This window comes from Equus caballus, chromosome X, assembly GCF_041296265.1.
Source record: "Equus caballus isolate H_3958 breed thoroughbred chromosome X, TB-T2T, whole genome shotgun sequence".
NCBI lineage: Eukaryota > Metazoa > Chordata > Mammalia > Perissodactyla > Equidae > Equus > Equus caballus.
In genome coordinates, this window is record NC_091715.1 from 34,976,964 (window position 1) to 34,993,731 (window position 16,768).

The 16,768-nt window shown below is 42.2% G+C and overlaps 1 non-coding gene across 1 annotated transcript; it reads right to left on the reverse strand.

Annotated features, from left to right (window-relative positions):
- Positions 1 to 345: 345 nt before the first annotated feature.
- Positions 346 to 448, reverse strand: LOC111771681 (U6 spliceosomal RNA). The gene has a single exon (XR_002805609.2). It is a non-coding gene; the product is annotated as a U6 spliceosomal RNA (small nuclear RNA).
- Between the last annotated feature and the right edge of the window lie 16,320 nt (positions 449 to 16,768).

Sequence of the window (16,768 nt, forward strand, 5' to 3'; positions counted from 1 at the left end):
AGATTTCTCTAGTTTTATTTGTACTCATTTGTGTGTTGGATAGGGCTGGGGCAGTGAGTTTATTAAATCCTACACAATTTTATCACCTGCATATGTTAGTGTATCTACCACCACAGTCAGGGTGCTGAACAGCTTCAACACCACAGGGATCCCTCATGTTGCCCTTTTATAACCACTCCCACTTCCCCGCCACCACCACCCTCGCCCCTCCCTGACCCTTGGCAACCACTAATCTGACCTCTATTTCAAAAACTTTGTCATTTCGAAAATGTTATATAAATGGAAGCATGCATTATGCTTATATATTGCACAAGCAATCCCTTTGGGATTGGCTTTTTTTGCTCAAAAAAAATGGAACATTTCATGATTTTGCATATCATCTTTGCACAAGGGCCATTCTAATCTTCTCTGTCTCATTGACGCTTTTGTGTATGTGCTACCAAAGTATGCAAAATCATTTCTTTTTAATGTAGGTATTGATGTATTTGTATTATATTTTCTAATTTTTATTTGTTTTCTATCTCATGTCTTTTTGTTTCTCCTTTCCTCCTTTACTACCTTCCTGGTGTTAAATGATTTTTTTCTGGTGTACCGTTTTAATTCCTTTGTTTTTAATTATATTTTTTGGAATGATTTTCTTAGTGGTTCATCTGGAGATATTACAGTATGCACTTAACTAAAAACAATATATTTCAGATAATGCTAACTTAATGCCAGCAAAATGTAGAAACTTTGCTCCAATATAGCTCTATTCCATCCCCCCTCCTTTGTGATATTATTGTCGTATATCAATTCTTTCTATATTATGTTCCCAAAAATATAGTTTTATAATTATTCTTTTATGCAATTGTCTTTTAAATAAGTTAAGAGAAAAAAAGAGAAAAACTGTCTTTATCCTAACTCTTTTATTTATATAATTACCTTTGCTCATGCTCTTTATTTCTTTGTGTGGATTTGAATTATTGTCTAGTGCCATTTCCTTTCAGCCTGAAGAACTTCCTTTGGTATTCTTGGTAATGCAGGTCATGTTTGTCTGGGAATGTCTTTATTTTGCCTTCATCTTTGAAATATAGTTTTGCTGAACAGGGGATTGTTCGTGGACAGTAATTTTTCTATCAGTACTTTGAATATATCATCCCACTGCTTTCTGGGCCTCCACCATTTATGATGATAAATCAGCTGTTAAAACTATTGAGTGCTCCTCCCTGTCGTATGTGATGAATTGTTTTTCTCTTACTACTTTCAAGATTTCCTCTTTTTCTTTGCTTTTCAATGCTTTGACTATGATGTATCTCAGTGTGGATTTCTTTGTTTTTTCTGCTTGGAGTTCATTGAGCTTCTTGGATGTATAGATTAATATTTTTGATCAATTTTGGAAAGTTTTTGGCCATTATGTCTTCAAATTTTTTTTCTGCCCTTTTCTCCCTCCTTTCTCCTTCTCAGACTCCAAGTATGCGTATGTTGGCACATTTAATGGTGTCTCATGGATCTTTCAGGCTCTGCTTATAGTTCTTCATTATGTTTTCTTTCTTTTCTTTGGATTGAACAATTTCTATTGATTTATCTTCAAGTTTGCTGATTCTTTCTTCTGCCAGCTTAAATCTGTTGCTGAGCTCCTCTAGTGAATTTATCATTTCAGTTATTTTACATTTTAATTCCAGAATTTCAAAACGGCCCTTTTAAAATAATTTTTATTTCTTTATTGATATTCTATATTTGATTAGTAATTATTGTCATATTTTCCTTTAATTCTTTAAACATGGTTTCCTTTAATTATTTGAACACATTTATAATATCTGCTTTGAAGTCTTTGTCTGATAAGTCCATCACCTAGGGTCTTTCAGAGACAGTTTCTATTGCCTGCCTTTTTTTCTTGTGTATGAGTCACACTGTCCTGTTTTTGCTTTTGTTTTTTGCATTTCTCATAAATTTTTGCTGACAACTGGACATTTTTGATAATATATTGCAGTGACTCTGGATTCTGATTCCCCTCTCCCCTGGGTTTGTTTTTGTTATTTTGGGGGATTTTTTTGTTTATTTATTTAGTGACTTGCCTGGACTAACTATATAGTGTCTGTCTCTCCAGTAGTGTGCAGCTACTGATGTGTCTAGTCAAGTTTTCTAAAAACTAATTTTGTTTATTTAGGTATATCTAACAAATAAAATATTAGTTTCAGGTGTACAATGTAATGATTCAATATATGTGTATACTGTGAAATAATCACCACAATAAGTCTAGTTAACATCTGTCACCATACATAGCTACAAAAAACTTTCTTCTTTTTTGTGATGAGGACTTTTAACATTTACTCTTAGCAACTTTCAAATATGCCCTACAGTATTATTAACTATAGTCACCACACTGTGTATTATATCTTTATGATTTATTTATTTTATAACTGGAAGTTTGCACCTTTTGACCCCTTTCACCTATTCCACCCACCCTCTACCCCTTGCCTCTGGCAAGTACCAATTCATTCTCTGTATCTATGAGCTTGGGGTTTTATTTTGTGACTCCACATATAGGTGAGATCATATGGTATTTGTCTTTCTCTGTCTGACTTATTTCACTTAACATAATGTCCTCAAGGTCCATCCATGTTGTTGCAAATGTCAAGATCTCATTCTTTTTTATGGCTGATTGGTATTCCATTGTGTATATAAACTACATCTTCTTTATGTATTCATCCATCAATGGACCCTTAGGTTGTTTGCATATGTTGGCTATTGTAAATAATGCTGCAATGAAAATAGGGATGCATATGTCTTTTTTTGTTTTGTTTTGTTTTTTGTCCTTTGTTTTTTTTTTCTTTTTCTCCCCAAAGCCCCCTGGTACATAGTTGTATATTCTTAGTTGTGGGTCCTTCTAGTTGTGGCATGTGGGACACCACCTCAGCATGGCTTGATGAGCGGTGCCATGTCCGCGCCCAGGATTCGAACTGATGAAGCACTGGGCTGTCTGTAGCGGAGCACGCGAACTTAACCACTCGGCCACAGGGCTGGCCCCCAGGATATGTCTTTTTGAATTAGTGTTTTCATTTTCTTTGGATAGGTACCACCCCAAAAATTAAAAAAAATAATTCTTGATTTTATTTTTAAGCCTGGCTTTCTGGGGTCACTCCTTGGTCAGCATAGCTTAGTGGTTAGTGAAAGATTGGTCAGACGTTGTGTTTAAACACCTTGAGTCAGTAAGGTCAATGGATCTGTATGTTTGGGAAATAGCATTCAAAGTTTACGCAGTTTATGAGTTCTTCACAGCTTTTATTTTCTGTGCTTACAAGGTTTCACATTCATCCAGGGGCAAGTAGTCTACTAAGGCCCTCTCCAGTTTCTTCTGAGTGTAAGCACAACCCTGTGCACACATATAGCCTTTTAGAGCCCCAGGGATATGTGGGAGCTTACCAAGGCTGACTGGCTGTCTTGTCCCCCAGATCTCACTGATAAACTTTTCACCTTTCTGCTGGTATGCCCAACCAGTATGTCAGACTACCTTCAATTTTGGTCTTCTCTGATTATGTGCTGCCAAGATTGCTATTGTTTTCAAAAATGCCCCTGGGCATAGGTTTTTCCATACTCACTCCAAATCATGTGAGCTCCTCTAGCAGTGGAGCCACTGGCGCTCAGGCCTGCCCTGCCCTGGTAGCACTGCCTGTGCCTTGGAGTTGGGGGCTAGGGCATGGAATAGCCTTAGGCAAAAACAAAGTTAACTCTCCCTGTTCTCACTGAGATTCAATAGTTTTTCTTGAATAAGTGCTTATAAGTTTGTTTTCTGCCTTTGACCAATTTCCAGATTCCAGAAATGGTTGTTTTTGACTAGTTTTGGTCCAGTTTTATTGTTACCCTTTGGGAGGAGGATTTGCCAAGTTCCTTCCAGACAGCCTGCCCCAGTAATGGCCTTCTGTGGTTGTGTTTGCCACAGACAACACCCAAATTGGAAGTTTCCTCAGAACATAGCAGATTCATATCCAGAGTAGTGTTCCCACATGTTGGGTGGGGCAAGGGTGGAGCAACTTCCATTGATATATCTTCCTAATATCTCATCAACTTTCAAAGGGAGACTTACAAAGGAAGTGAGCATCCTGTATTCAGAGAGAGGATGATCAGTCAATGCCCCAGAAGTTTGTCACTCCAGGTGGCAATGAATGTGAAGGCTGGTGTAGATGGGGTCTCCACACAGGCACTTGAGGATTAGCCTTCAGGATGGAGAATCAAGAAGGAGTGGGGAATGTTTTCCTTCATAAGAAGTGAATTGTGGGAAATGAGAGCGTGGAAAACCACCTATGGAGGAAACTTCCAGGTTAAAAAAATCACTAAGGCATATGTTTCTCTTCCTCTTTACATATTTATACATCTATAAATTATTCTGTGTCTGTTTGTCCATTATTTCACTCAGTGTCTCTCTGGCCTGGTTGTCAATATACTCATGAAGCTGAACATCCTTCATAGTCAGAACGGCTCCTGTGGTGTTATGGGTTCTCTGCGTGTGTATGTGCCACTGGGAACTCCTTCCCACACAAAGCTTCTTGGAAAAGCAGAGCTGCTGGATGCAAATAAAAACCTTTGACCTGTATTTTCAATTAATCAATGACGCTTGCATAGAATAAATGGAGTTATTTTTTCCCCTTACCAGGCTTAATTCATAGGTTATGATGCTAATGAAGGTTGGTTTTTTTCCTGATGTTTCTTCTACTTTTATGCACTGTCTTTTGCTTGTTTTATTAATTACATGAGCAATAACACAGTGTCTAAATTGGTCTAAAGGCATCATTCTAAATTTAAAAACAACGTTGAAAAGCAGTAATTCCCACAAGTGTGTGTCTTATGAATGAGGGTGAGCATTTAACCAATTACTCTGCAGGAACTGCATGCAGATTACAGAACAAATGCCTGAAGGGAGCAGCAACTCGCATAACCCCATTTTGAAAAAGTAGATCTGTTTTTATTTATCTTTCTCAGTTTTAACTGGTGTTTTAAAGAGAGATGTGATTTTGCAGCTTTGGGGAGCTTTGTCTATTTCGAGCAATTGTCAGAACTGAGAACTGGAGGAATTCAAGAAGAGGACTCCAGCGCTGGGTTCTAAAAAGTGTTGTAGAAGCAGAGTCTTCAGTTTTTAACGGCCCAGCTCTGTCCATTTTGTGAGCACATGTCATACTAAAAGAGAGAAATACAGCTTAGAGAATAGCTTCAGAGGACAAATGGGAGGAGAGGTCCAGGCAGCTATAACTTAGTGCTTTAGTCATCTTTAATGGAAATGGAGCCTCTAGCCAAGCCTAATATATAATGTATCATAAAACATATGTCTGTCAGTCTCCCAGGTACGATAAATAGGGAAAACACAGACCTCAAAGGGAGGCTATGGCAGGCCTTGCAGAGGGGCTCAAATTACTTGGCTTGTTGTGGGGGATTGAAGGCTGTGGGGGAGGAATGATGTAATGTACATTTTTAGTGTTTCTAAGAAGTGACTGTCTCCAGCCCTGTTCCGGTGGGCCGTGGGAGAGGGAATGAGAAAGGGAGGGGCTGGGTTCATAGATATGGGAAAACTGAGTCGGGTGCCTGTTTTGCAGATGATTAAGCTCTTTCTTTTTTATTTGGAGGGTAGTACAGCAGGGAAGAGATGGGGCGCATCTAGCTGATGGCATTTCCCAGAATGCCCACCACCTTTGCATCTCACTATTGCCTCATCCTTTTCCTCAGGTGAGACAGTGGCCCAGGGCACTCTAGTAACAATAGCTGTCTCTGTCCCCATGCTCAAGAGCCCCAGTTACCCTCTCTCTCAGGGTGCACTCAGACGCCATCTGAATTTCCTGCCATCCCAGCGTGTTCTGCCCCTCCGTAGACAATCCTGCTTGGTAGATTCTTGTCGTTTCCCATTACTGAGCCTACTTCTTTGGGTGCCAGTTCCACCTATGAGCTGAAAGACCTTGGGTGTAACCTCTATGACTCTCAGTTTCCTGATCTATATAATGGGAAGAATAAGCTATCTCTTTGGGACTCAAATACAGGTCTTGTGACTTCAACTCTGAAGTGTGGTCTATGGCTCACCACAGGATCCCTACACTCAAAACATCATCTCTGCTGTATTTTTCTGAACCCTGCCCTGCCTCTCCCTAGTAAAGCCCACTGGAATAGTTTCCTATATCAAGTCCTTTCGAAATAGATCAACCTGGCTCCATTCATGCTAAGAATTCTCTGTACTTCTGGATCTTTCTATCATTCTACCTCTCCTGTGTCTCAGCACACAGATGAACGTGTGTTCAAGCAGACCCATGTACACACACACATGCATATACACACTCACACTCATACACAGCACCGTGGAGCATTGAGAGCATGGCTCTTTATGTGATATGATTTGAGTGTCCTGAGACCAGAGTCTTTACCCTAAAATGTGAGGAAAGCAGCCCTTTATCCAACTTTAACAGTCTCATTTTCTTTTGATTCTGATGGTTTTTCCAAGCATGTTCTGCTAGGAGCTACTAAATTATCCCCTCATACTTGGCATGCATGGGCACAGGTCAGGTACCCGGAGACCGGGGTGGGCTGCTGTCAGGGGGGTGAATGGGCACCTAAGTCCAACCTGACTCATGTGCCAATGTTTCTCAGGATCAGCCCAGTCTGCTCAGCAGCCACTGGTATTGTGATGTTGCTGTCACTTATGAATATTTAAGCATAGTCACACTTGCCCGGTTTCTCAATGATTTTAAAACCCCCTTCAGGGCCTGAGCTCTCATTTTCTCCTTTTGTTGTCTCTTCTGATATTGTCTATAGAGATCTTTATTTGATAGAATGGCTTTAACTTTTGACCATGACCCAGTGTAAGAAATACGTTTTATACCTCAATTCAGTACATATATGCATGTATACAGATATATAAGTGACTGATACAAGGCTTTTCCAAAACTATACTAACCCTTCTTATATGCCAGGTCAAATGCATTTTGACCTGTTCTATTCAGTTCTATCCCATTTTAAAATGATGCTCTGAGCACTGTGGCAAAACTGTTTACCAAACCCATTTCCTCTTCTGGGCACACAGCTAGTCTACATTTTCCAGCCTCCCTTGTGGTTTGATGTAGCCAAGGCACTGAGTTCTAGCTAATAAAATGTGGTCAGGAGTGATATGTGCCTCTTTGAGGTCTGACCCATGAAAATCTTCCATGCGGGATCCACCAAGCCTTTCCCAGTCCACTGGCTTGATGCAGACAAATGTGGCAACCTTGGAAGCCACTTGTTTAAGATGACAGTGTCTCAAGATGGAGTGAGCCTGAGCCTCAGCCCCTGGGTCTCTGATTAGAACACATATTTTGAATTTTATGTGAGGGACAAATAAGTTTCTATTGTTTTGACCCACTATACATTTTGGATTTGTTTATCATGGCAGCTAGCATTATCCTAACTAATATACCTCCAATAAACTCATCAGTTGACTCTGTTTTTAGCAACTATGTATATCATTCTTTTTAAATTAAAGTTTTCCAAATAGAGACCTTTTACTGCCCCTGACGCCTATCTTTGATTACGCTGAACCTACCAGACCCACAAGCAGCATTTCGTAGTTGAAGAAACCAAAGCACAAGAAACTGCTAAACAGATGTTGGATGCAGTTGTCAGAATGCTCGTGACAAGTGTTTGGGCCCCCATTTTTAGGCCGCTAGTACTTAACCTAATCATCTCGTGCTCACAGCACAGTGTTTCTAAAAATGGCAACTGTAGGTTGTGATAGTGAGAAGTTTAAGTTGATTAGCACGGGGAGTTCTCACTATAGAATTTTGAATGAAGCAAAGTTCCCTGCCTGGGATGCAGAACGAGGAAAGGGACATTGTTAAGGATGGTCAAAGCACAGCCTGTCCTTCCCCTTACTTGCACTTTCTGAGACCTTTGGGGTTTTATGGCCCCTGATTATCGCTCTTAAACTCTGGATAAACTCACAGAATAAAATTAGCCTCAACAGGAGACAGGCATCCTGGCCAGCCACAAATTCCTTCATCCCTGGGGGAAATAATCAAGAGAAGAATCCACAGCTTTGTCATTCTTCAACTTCCTCCCTGTAGCCCTTCAGCCTTCCGTCTCCCTGTCTCCTTTCCTAGAACCCAAACTGAAAAAGCCTGGTATTGCAAAAAGCCCTTTGCAGGGCTTTTTCTTACACAGTCCTGACTTGAGAAAAGTGGCTTATGTTTTCCATCTGTCACCTTCTTTCCCATCCTGCTACAAGGGATACAAATAATACTCGATCTCTGTAACTTCTAATGTGCAGCCAGGGTTGAGAACCACCTTGGGAGCCTGCAGCCAGATCAGTGCTTCTCAAACTCTCTGTGCATATCAATCACCAAGGGATCTTGTTGAAGTGTGGATTCTGCTTCACTAGGTCTGGGCTGGGCCTGACATTCTGTACTTCTAATATGCTCCTTGGCAATGTCTTTGCTGCTGGTCCTTGGACCACACCTTGGGTAGCAAGGAGCCAGGTGACCTGGTCACATTGCTCTTTACCATCGGATGCTGCAGGCTCTCATCTGGCAGAATAAGAGGAGTTGAGGATCATTTTCTTCCTCTCCTATTCATCAGATGATCTAACTCTGTTCCACAAGACAGGCACCGTGAGGATTAACAACCATCTCCAGACAAGGTAGGATGCTCTTGTCAAACTCTGACTGCTAATTGCTGGGTACTCAGGTTACATGGTGATGATTTCGAGATTCTTTGTTTAGCTGGAATTCATTTTTTTTATATAATCATCCCTAAACTTTTCTGAAAATTTCTCTCTCTAACAAATAACCTATCCCACTGAATATTTTATACCATACTTTTATTGAAGAAATCATGCAATATTGGCACTGGAAGGGATCTTAGAACCTAGTTCACCCACTACCCTGCATTTGAGGAGGCTGGAGAAACTGCAGACTCATTCCTAGTGATGAAGTATAATCTTCAAAATGTTAAAAACATGACTCTCCTGCAAATATAGAATGAACATGTGTCAAAGATTTTATTCACCTCATTAATTAATGGGGGAACCAGCAAGCTGGCTCAAAGGACAGATATTTATATATAGTCAGTCAAAAGAATGCTGAAATGAATTTGCTAATAGAGACAAAACTGGTGAATGTCTTATGGGACCGTAAAACTGTAACCTGTGGGGTCACCATTTCTACCGGACAAAAATATACAAATTAACATCTAACTTCACAGTCTGGGGGCCTCAATCAGATAGGAAACAGCAAAGCCAAACACAAGCACATTCTCCTATACAATTAAATAATTCTTGTGTGAGCCTTTTGAAAATGACATTGCAAGGATATGCAGTCATTCTCCTGCTCTAGTTCCCAGTTTTGGATAATTTTTCTTAATGCTAGACAGAACCTGAACCAGCACCAGGATCCCAGGACACTTTTAAACTTCCGTGTTCTTGGCAGATCAGCAATGACATCACTTTTGGCAGCTGTTTTTAAGTTTTTCTCTACCAAGACAATGATATCAGATGTCAGCCACATGTGTGATACACTCTCCTGGGTTTTCCCAGGGTTATATGGGGGCTCTAACACCAGCCCCTTTTCTCTCACTAGAGAAAGTGTATGTATATGTATGACACTGATGTTATTATGAGGGAGATATATATATATGAATATATATATGGATATGAATATATATATATCCATAGATACTCTTTTTATTTAAGAAACTATTCTAAACTTTGCTACTTAAACTATTATTACTAAAAATAAGTTTCCTCACAGCTCACATCAAAACTTGCCTCAACATTTTAGTATGGCATGGCACGGCCTTGAGAAACACTAATTTATGAGAGCAAAGCTCCCACATGTTTTGCAAAATTGCATACTGCTTTGATTGAATCTGTTTTTATTTCTTTGGATCGTGCCTTGCTTTGTTTTGTGGGATTTCAAATTCCATGTACTTGGCCTGACAACAAGAAGTGGTGGAACATATGAAGTTTGAGACACATTGAGTGATCCTTAACTATTTATAGCCCAACAATCATGGCCCTGTGGTCACTAGGGACATGAGACGAGCTTCTAGTTCTTCATATGGTGTTTGTCAAGCCTGTGTCTCAACTATCCAATGGGGACAAGGATGCATTTTTTTAAACCCTCTGGGTCACGTGTCTCAGTGGTTTCCCTCTGCTGAACTGATGCTCAGTCAGGCTCACAGTGGCTTCAGGGTCATGTGAACAAACACCCTTTTCCTGGACATGTCCTCAAACTCAGAGGAGGCCTTCCACAGCCCCGTCTGTACTCTGCGAACTCCTCCCCTAGCCATTGCTGATGGGGAGGTAGAGACCCAACCCCATTGTGGTGGGTGAGTCTCTTTCTCTTGGAAGTTTGGACCTTGGAACAGAGAGAGACAGCACTGGAGAGGTGTTGGCGCCAAGTTCCTGCTAATCACAGTCCTTTAGTGAGAGATGTGGGGAACGCCTTCTCCTGAGGGCCCTGGAACTGCCCTAGGCCTGCTTCATCTGGTCAGCTAAGAATTCATTTGATTCTATAAGATAGGTTAAGTATTTTTCTATTAAATTTCACTCCACCTTTTGTTGTCGTTAATTTTGTCAAAATTGGTTTCAGTTGCTGAAAAGTGAGAACGCTTTAACCGATAGAGGCCTCCCCAAAGTAATGAAGTAGATGAGGGCTGAACGGGCTTGAATGAAGGGACTTTGTTTCCAGCCTTAGCTCTGGCACTCATTTGGTGTGACTGTGAATAAGCCATGTAAATTCTTTGAACTTCGATTTCCTCTACTATAATCAAAGCGGGTGGACTAGAAGAGTCTTAAGGTTCTGAGGCAGTTTTAATAAGTGGCTCCAAAACTCTCTGACATCCTTTATTGAGAGGTGGGGTCTATTCCCTTCCCTCTGAATGTTTGTGGGTGTGTGACTGCTTCAGCCAACAGAGGTTGCCAGGAGTGATGCAATGTGACTTCTGAGGCTGAGTCCTGAAAGGCAATGGAACTTCTCCTTTTTTGCTGGGACACTTGTGCTGGAGCCCTAAGCCACTATGTAGGAAGTTTGGCTACACTATGGAGGCCCTGCTCTGATGAAGCCCAAGCCACATCCAGGGGCCACATGGAAGTGTTACTGTTGAGCCTCGGCTGAGCTCCTTTCCAATAGCCAGTATCAACTGTCAAGCATGTGAGTGGCCATCTTGGATGTCCAGCCCAGTCTAGCCTTCAGATGACTGCAACTCCAGCTGACATCTGCCTGCAACCACATGACAGACCTCAAATGAGGACTGTCCAGCCAAACTCTTCCCAAATGCCTGACCCAAATTCCCCCTCTAGATTCCTGTGGGCCTAATAAAATTATTGTTTTGTGCCAACAAGTTTTGGGGTTGTTTTTATATAGCTGTAGTAATGGAAACTGTTCCCCTGGCCTTGACATTCCTTCACTCTCACCCTCCATTCTTCTGCTGTCCACCCAATTCCTCCATCTAGCTGGATTTTTTTTTCTTTTTAGAAATGGTCCTTTTTTTCAGGGAAAGATTCACCCTGAGCTAACATCTGTTACCAATCTTCCTCTTTTTTTCCTTTTCTTTTCCTCCCCAAAGCCCCAGAATATGGTTGTATATCCTAGTTGTAAGTTGTTCTAGTTCTTCTATATGAGCCACTGCCACAGCATGGCAACTGACAGATGGGTGATCTGGTTCCACAGCCAGGAAACAAACTCAGGCCACTGAAGTGGTGAGCACCTAGCTTAAACCACTAGGCCATCAGGACTGGCTCTAGGCAGAATTCTTTATTTTTTTTTATTTTTTATTTTTTTAAAAAACATTCTTTTTTTTTTTAAAGATTTTATTTTTTTCCTTTTTCTCCCCAACACCCCCCAGTACATAGTTGTGTATTCTTCGTTGTGGGTCCTTCTAGTTGTGGCATGTGGGACACTGCCTCAGCATGGTTTGATGAGCAGTGCCATGTCTGCACCCAGGATTCAAACCAACGAAACACTGGGCCACCTGCAGCGGAGTGCGCGAACTTAACCACTCGGCCACGGGGCCAGCCCCCTCTAACCAGAATTTTTTAAAGTCTGACTCTACATGGAATTGGGACCTCAAAGATTAATCAGTCACTGTCCATGACCTTTCAAAGCTTCCAGAGGCTATGGCATGGGGAAAACATCCTGAGTAAAATCAGCTCAAACTACAGGATATCCTATAAAAGAGTGGCAAGAAGGCATAGGCAGCAAGCCTTGGAAAGTCTGCATTAAGAACGGCTAAATCTGACTGGTAAATAATATAGTTAAGGTCCTGGAACTCATGAGTGGACATCCTAGTGGATAAGACAGTCAATAAATGAATAAACAAGTAACCAAGAGAATACATTGGCAATGGGAGGGATGGGGTGGAGTGGGTGAGGCTGGAGCGTGGGAAGCCAATTACGAGACTGAGATAGAGTCCAAGTGAGAGAGGAAGAGGAAGAGGACTGAGTGAGAGAGAATGGAGGGAAGGCTGACAGGAGAGTAAGTGCCAGTGGGTGCTAGACTGGGTTTGGCAATCAATTGAAGTGGCTGACTGGGTTGGCAATTGAAGTGGCAGAGTAGGTTGGCTGGCCCACATCATTTCTGGGCTCTTCCACCCTCTTGATTGGAAGGCATTTTACCTCTCCAAGTGGCCATCTTTGGACTCTCCTTGCTAACCTCCTTATGAAAACTTGCCTTTGAGAAAGATTCTGACAGTCATTCACATGAAGGTGCCAGTGAGCAATCATAAGATTTAATGTGGTGTCTTTTCGTGGGCCATCAGTAGTCTAAGATTTAAACTAAAGGAATGAAGCCCTAAGGATCAGAATGTCTGGAGTTGACAAAAGGGGGGTTGTTTATGACTCAAGTCAGCCTGAGTCAAAAATGAGTGAATGCAGCAGGGCTACAAGAAGGACCATCCGAGATCTCTTCCTCTTTCTCCTCTGGGTTTCTCTCTTTATCTCTGCTTCTCTCTGTGGCTCTGCAGCGTTCTTCTCTCTTTCAGTTTGAGTGGCTTTTTCTGCATCTCTGAGCACATAGGCCAAACATGGCAGCCCCAAATGGTATCCTCGGCCCCTAAGTCCGTATCACCTTCCACATCAATCACTTGTAGACTGAACCAGCTGAGTCCCACTTAAGTTTTGGTTAAGAGGCCCTAGCCCAGCTGGGATCCGAGTCTCCCTTAGTACATTGAGCTTCGGGCAGGCTTGGCCAGTTAGGAAAATATCGCCTGGGCCGGTCCTCTCTGAGCAGAGCCCGGGAGAGGGAGGAGACAGTGGTCATGTCCATTGCACTAGAGGTGAGCTTTTGGGTGCAGGCCACCCCAGGATGCAGATTCTACCTGATACCTGATTACTCATAAGGCCGAATTTGTCCTCAGTAACAATTCTGGAGACTATTGGTGGCTATTGCTAGGAATGTCCTCCTCTTTCCTATACTGTTCCCAAATGAGATGAAAAAGATCAGTGACAGCTGGTGGTTTGTTTTTATTCTTTTAAGTCTCAGATGACTGTAGTTGTCTGTTAATTAGTCTCCAGAAAAGCCCTCCTTTACTTTGTTTCCTGTGACGGCCTAGACACAGTGGCACCTCCGCTGCAATTTTGCTTGCCTTGTTTTCCCAGAAGTTAAGGTAGAAGCATCTCCTATTGACTCAGTTGCTACAATAAAGAGAGAGTCTGGTGCTTCTGAGAAAATCCTGCCCACCCAAACCTCAGAGAGGGCCAGGGCATAGCCTGCACTGGCCTCCTATTGTGTGCCAGGCACCGTGCCAGGAACACTTCCGCCAGCTTCCTCCATTGATCTCATAGCAACGACGTGATGCCCAGCAGAGAGAAGTCCCTTGTGGTGGATGGGTTTATAACCACACAGCTTCTTATTTAGATAGTACCTTTTTTTTTTTTCTGTACGTGGAATGATAACAGTTCTCCTTGTTTCTTGGAGCATGAAGTGAAGGCACAGGGCTGTTCGATCCCTTTTTTTTGAAGTAACACAGCACAACGGTATTAGAAAAGAACCCACCCCTAGAATCTTTTGGTACTTCTAAGTAGGGATGGTGTCCACGTAGAGGGGATTTGCTATGGGGGGCGGGTATTCTTTTGTGAAGGATAAGGGACCACAAGAAGAGAAACCTTAAATGGAAGGTCTAAACTTCCTTTGTTTGAACTTAAGTTTTCTTCTAAAGAGCTTTGACGTTTTAGTATCTTGCCTCTTGGAATGGAAGAATTCCTTAAATTGGCTTCCAACAGCAAATTGCCTAATAGTGTGCGCGTTCTCAGGTTGACTAAACATTGTTTGGTTGCTATAATGGAATTCCTAGTCACTGTAGGACCCTCTGGGGTTGAGCCCTAGTTTCCTGCACTGGGGAGCCTGCCAGGAGAAAGGTGAGCAGGAAGCACTAATCTTGGTAGTTAACCCAAAAGCTGGAAATGGCTGGAAATTCTGTAGCTGTAATAATAGATTGCTGAAATTTATTGGCCACATCGATGACACAAGGCACCTTATTTGGTTTTCACCATGATCCTGAAATGTAAGCAGTGTTATTCCAGCTTTAGAAGGAAGGGAATGCTAGATCCAGAAGTTAAGTAACTTGCTTTGGAGAAGCATAAGAGTGCAGGGCTTATGGGTGTGAATTCAAATCCTGACTTATGGCTTCTTAGGTGTGGGGTGTTAGCCTCAGATTTCTCATTAAATTTTTATTAGTGCAAAAAAAAAAAATGGTCCTGGTCAAAGTCACCTATTTCATAGTGTTTGGGTGAGGATGAAATACTATCCTGTATGTTTGGCTTCTGCTTTGTCTACCCCATAAAGCCATGCAGCTCACAAATGGCAAGCCTGGGACTCGAACCCAGGGCTGTTGGGTTCACAGCTTGTAACATTCCACCCTGCCTGCTGCGGGGAGATTTTGATTCCAAAATGAAGGTAGACTGGAGTGAAGGAAAAAGTTTAGGGTTCAGAGTCAGCACCCAAGTTTGACTCATGGTAACACTATCTCTCCTCCATACGTCCACACATCCACATTTCTTTGAGAACATGTATATATAGACTTAAGGAGAATTCTATTAGGATAGGGCAAGAGAAATCGTACCATGATGGGGAATGTGCACTTATTTACAGATGTTAGTTCTGCTAGGCAATTCCTTTGTTCTTCTCGTTTTTCTTCCTAAATCAACTTCGTTGAAATATAGTTTACGTACAATAAACTGCACCCGCTTTAAGTTTGATGAGTTTTGACAAATGCGTACATCTGTGAAACCACTATGATAATCAAGCCGTGAAGCATTCTTATCATCCAGAAAGTTCTCTCATGCCTCTTTGCAGCCAATTCTCTTACTCCCAGCATTAGATAACCACTGATCTGCTTTCCAACACTAAAGAATCTACCTGTTCTAGAATTTCATGTAAATGAAATCACAGAGTTTGTGTTCTTTTGTTTCTGGTTTCTTCTGCTTAGCATAGTGTCTGAGAGTCATCCATGCTGTTATGTGTGTCAGTAGCTTATCTCTTTTTCTTGCTGTGTAGTACATCCGTATATGGTTACGCGCATGTATTTATCCATTCATCCTGATGGGCAATCATTCAGCAAAGGTTAGGGCCAGACAGAACCACCTTAGACCTGAGCAACTGGGACCCCTCCCTGGACCCTGGGCTTTAGAGGACCTCCCTATGGCCCTCCTCCAGGCACGTCCTTCCCCATGAGGTGAAATGGCTGTGGGGTCAAGGGGACATGACCACCTGGAACCCTTGCCTGGATACCTATAACCACTCAATCCCCTGCCAGATGGCCCTGAGTCTGCTGCCTTTCCACTGGATCAGTCCTCCTGCAGGTGGGCAGCTGCTATAGACAGCTGTCTCCCCAAATTCACATGTCAAAACTTAATCCTCAGTGTACTTGGAGGTGGGGCCTTTGTGAGGTGATTAGGTCATGAGGGCGATTAGCTGATGAACAGGGTTAGTGCCTTATAAAGGAGGCTCCAGAGAGCTCCATTGCTCCTTCCACCATGTGAAGACACGGAGAAAAGATGGCCATCTATGAACCAGGAGGTTGGCTGTCACCAGACACCAAATCTGCTGGCTCCTTGATCTTGGACTTCCAGCCTCCAGAACTATGAGAAATAAATTTCTGGTGTTCATAAGCCACTCAGTGTTTAATATTCTGTTATAGCCATCCAGGACTCAGACAACAGTGCTATACCCTCAAGCCTGAGGGGTGGTGGTCTGCAGGGGAAGACGGGCGGGTGAGGGGTGGGGTGGTGCTGTAGGGAGAGTGGATGTTGGATGTGCAGGTTGAGCTGCCTATGCTCACGCATGCAAGTCTCCTCATGGGAAGAGAAGAGGGGGCCTACAGGCTGTGCAGGCTGGGGGACGTTATTTGTATTCATTCCTCAGCCCACAAATGATGGGGTTAGGAGTGTGGCCATAGGAGCAGAAGGGAGAAAGAGATTCTCAAGAAGAAATAAAAATTGTAAAGAGACAGAAAACTAAATTTAGAGGTCACAAGACAGAGGATTTTAGAGTCAGAAGTGATTTTAGATTTCATGTTCTCTCATTCTTTAATTTCACAGATGAGAAAACTGAGGCCCAGAGAAGTTAAGCAACTTCTCTAAAGTCACACAGCTAGTTAGTGGCAGAGCCAAGATAAGAAGTGAGATTTTCTAGTTCCTGGGCCAGAGGTCTTAATATATACAAGAGCAGTGGTCTTCAAACTCTTATTTGCATATCCCCTAAATTATTTTTGTTAAACTGTGTGCCTCCTTCACATATTTTGAAGTTAACTTCTAAACTAATTTTAATCATAAACTTAAATAGTTGCA